Source organism: Urocitellus parryii, chromosome 1 (genome assembly GCF_045843805.1).
Source record: "Urocitellus parryii isolate mUroPar1 chromosome 1, mUroPar1.hap1, whole genome shotgun sequence".
In the NCBI taxonomy this organism is placed as follows: Eukaryota; Metazoa; Chordata; class Mammalia; order Rodentia; family Sciuridae; genus Urocitellus; species Urocitellus parryii.
Window position 1 is genome coordinate 51903787 of NC_135531.1, and position 3659 is coordinate 51907445.

At 38.9% G+C, this 3659-nt stretch overlaps 1 protein-coding gene across 4 annotated transcripts in view; it reads right to left on the reverse strand.

Annotated features, from left to right (window-relative positions):
• Cenpk (centromere protein K) overlaps positions 1-3527 on the reverse strand; it is a 29171-nt gene extending 25644 nt beyond the window's left edge. For 2 of the 4 annotated variants that reach the window (XM_026390846.2, XM_077795871.1), the window contains exons 1-2: positions 3450-3522; positions 1112-1165 (exon numbers count right to left, since the gene is read on the reverse strand). The gene's annotated coding sequence lies outside the window, so the exon portion shown is untranslated. Of the gene's footprint in view, positions 1-1111; positions 1166-3449 lie in introns of all 4 variants that reach the window. The other 2 variants (XM_026390845.2, XM_026390847.2) reach the window with 2 other exon arrangements.
• Between the last annotated feature and the right edge of the window lie 132 nt (positions 3528-3659).

A 3659-nucleotide genomic window follows, 5' to 3' on the forward strand; every position in this document is an offset into this window, starting at 1 on the left:
GGGCTGGGGTTGTGGCTTAGCAGTAGAGCACTTGCCTAGCATGCGTGAGGCACTAGGTTTGATCCTTGGCACCACATAAAAATTAAATAAAGGTGATTGTGTCCACCTATAACTAAAACAAATATTAAAAAAAAAAGATAAAAGTACATGATACTCTTTTTTGAGGGGAAGGCAGTACTAGGAATTGAGCCCAGGGGCACTTTATCACTAAGCTATAACTTCAAACCTTTTTTAAAATTTGAGACAGTGCCTTGCCGAGATGCTCAAGGCCTTGCCACGTTGCTGAGGCTAGCCTCTGACATGCAATCCTCCTGCCTTAGCTTCCTGAGTCACTGGGATTACAGGTGTGTGGCAACACACCTGGCTCAAAATTTATTTATTTTAATGGGAGAGTCAGCAGAGTATCAAGAGCATAGATGCAGGTAGGTGAGCAGATATGCTGGTAGGAGTTTATGGAAGCTCTGTCTGAATTGCTTCTTAGTAAAATCATAACTAAGGTTACTAGCAGTGAATAAGAATGGGGAGAAAGGATTACAGATATAAGGAGAGGAAAAGAAATGTATAAAATAGATATGAGAGAATGTGGGAGGATAAGATAGTAGAATTACTGGCTAAGTGTTAAAGGCCACTGGGCTGTGTGTTTTCCTTCACAGTAAGGCAACACAGGTACAGACAGAGACAATTCAAAGAATGGCCATGAGAGTGAGTAACTAAGCTGGAGATTATAATCACTAGAGGAGAGGAGGTCAAGAAAGAGAGTCAAGTTATTGAAAGGATCATCTATAAGGATATTCAAGTCACAAGAAATATGATAGTATACAGCAAAGGATGACAGTAAGCCAGGAGCTAATAACATTCAAGGAATGAGGAATGACACAACCTTCCTAGATGACAGCCAAAAGGAAAAGCAGCAGGCCCTACAGTGTGTTGGTATGAATTTATCTTTTGACCCAGAAATTCTGTTCTTAGGAATAATCCTATAGATAGTTATGTTTGTATAAGTCTACACAAGTATGCCTACAACATTATTTGTTTAAAAAACAAAACAAAACACTTTAAAGATAAATTCTACAAACAGACTCTAAGTTTAAATCCCAGTTTTGATACTTACAAGCTGTGGGACCTTTTACAAGTCACTTAACCTTTCTATGCCTCAGTTTCTTATCTGTAAAATTAAGATAATAAATATTACATACCCCATAGGGTTATTATGAACAATTAAATAACTAAATGTATATAAAGCTCTTAGATATGTAGCTAGCATACAGAGCTATATCAGTATTAGAAGATCGTAGAAATCATTTAAATAACTTGTATATCCAAAAATGTTTACACTAAATACCCTACCCACTCTATTAAACATACAATGTAAGCTCAAAAAACCAGTCATTAACAATTTAAAATATTTAATAAAAAAGTCAAATATTATATAAATATTTCTCTAAAATATACCTTAACTCAGAAATTAAGTGCAAATTGATTTATCCACACTTTGTGGAATACTGATAATTAAAACACATTATGAGTATGCAAAAGTAATGCAAAACGGTTTGTGTACATGTGTGTGTATGTAAGTGGGTAGATATTCAACAAATTAGAGGGCTTAGAAATTAAACATAGTATTAGAATACAAATAAATAAAAACATTTATTCATGAGTTTGCTCTTTCTGCATTGGAAGGATACAAGGAAAAGTCAGCTGGATGCAACCTGGAAGACCGCCCTCACCCAAACCAGAAAACACTGGCACACTGATGCTGATTTCAGACCTCCAGCCTTCAGAATTGTGAGAAATGAATTTGTTGTCTATTTTTAAAAATACACACACACAAACACATTAAGGGTTTAACTTTATCCTTTTTACACATTTTGTATCCCTCAACCTATCTCAGAATAGAACAAGAGTTCCGCAGTTAGGATTAAAACACCTAATTTATTGAAAAACATCACTGTGTTTAGGAATAATGTTATGTCATACCAACTTAAATTTGTACCACTAATGGGGAAAAGATTAATATATATGAAATAAATGTAAGTGCTCATATAATTCAAAGATGTATTCATTTATTTAACAAAATGCTCTTAATGTGTACCATTGGTTAGACACTGTAACCATAGCTGTGTAGGTGAGAAAAATCTCTTTGTGGACCTTATATTCTCATAAAAAAATGATTAAATACAAGATATAACTCCAGGTAGTTAGAAATGCCATGAAGTGGGGGTGGGGATGTAGCTCAGTGGTAAAGTGCTTGCCTAGCATGCATGAGGCCCTGAGTTCAATCCCCAGCACCCAAAAGAAGTGCCATGAAGTGGCAAATTACACAACACAGGCTGCAAATGCTTTCAGAATTCAGGATAGTGAAGGTTAGATAGACCTACCTGGAAGAATAAATAAATTAGTACATAAAACCACCTAATAAATGTTAACCAGCTCTCTACCATTATCATTACAATCTTCACCCTCATTATTATTGCAATGGGCTCTGAAAGATGAGAAGCTGGAAAGGTAAAGGCCAGATTGCTGTGGAGAGGCTTTCAAAGTTCAAAAACATAAGATGGGGGCAAAAATGGGCAAGGCAAATTTTTGAGACATAAATGAAAGTTATCTGACTACAGGAGAAAACAGAGAATAAATGATCTTTCGAGGTAGGATGGGTCAAATAATGGGAGTCCTTGAAATTAAAAGAAGCTTTTCAACACTGCTTACCATGGGCAGTTCCTTCCCTAAAGAAATCTACCTTTGGTTTCTACCTGAAAGAAAAAGTAAAAAAAGACATTCATCTGATTTGAAATAGGCAAACACAAGACTTTGGAAATATGTGTGAAAATTCCTGTCATTTTTGAAGAAAAGGGGAAGTCGTTCTGACAGATTGTATTTAATGGATAAACAAAGAGATTAAGAGAGTAGATTTTAAATTGTGCGATTTTTTAAAAACTAAATAAATAAACAGGGCAGCCCTGGGTTTAATCCCCAGCACAAGCAGAAAGAGAAAGAGAAGGCCAGCAAGTCTGAAGTTCAAAAGACCGCTAAGAGATCAATGTCCATGTCAGGGCAGAAAGCAGGTGACAGCTCCATTCTTGGGCCACTCAGGGTTAACTGAGGTAGCAAGTTCTCTCCTCCACCCACCCATTCCGTCCCGGAAGCAACTACTAGTACTCGCCAACTTCTTCACTGAGTGTGAGAAAACACATTGAGTGTGAGAAGAAGTGAAAGTTCATCAGTTCCTGGCAACCCCGCCCCTCCGTCTTTTTCTGCTAACCCGCGGGGTGGTGGCGCAGGCGTTGACGCCACTGGCGAAGAACCGCTGACTGAAGGCCCAGCTGGACGACGGGTCTCCAGTTCCGGGGCGGTAAAGAACTCGCCTTCTGCGCTGGAGCTCCAAATCCAGTGAGCTGCCAGCCCCGAGACAAACTTAAGTGGTTAGGACATGATCTTTTCCCACTTCTTACCTTCACATTGCTATAGGCTCCGGTTCTCAGCTTTGCTTAGCGTCAGCTACGGAGCGGAGTTCTATGCGCGCGCTGCTGGCTGATTGGATCTGCTCTTAACCACCTCAGCCAATCCCGAAACTCGCTCGGACGCTGACGAGAGGGTTGCGCCCAGACTTTGGAATTGGCGCCGGAATTGTGTGTCGCACTTTTTCTGACGTTTCGGACAAC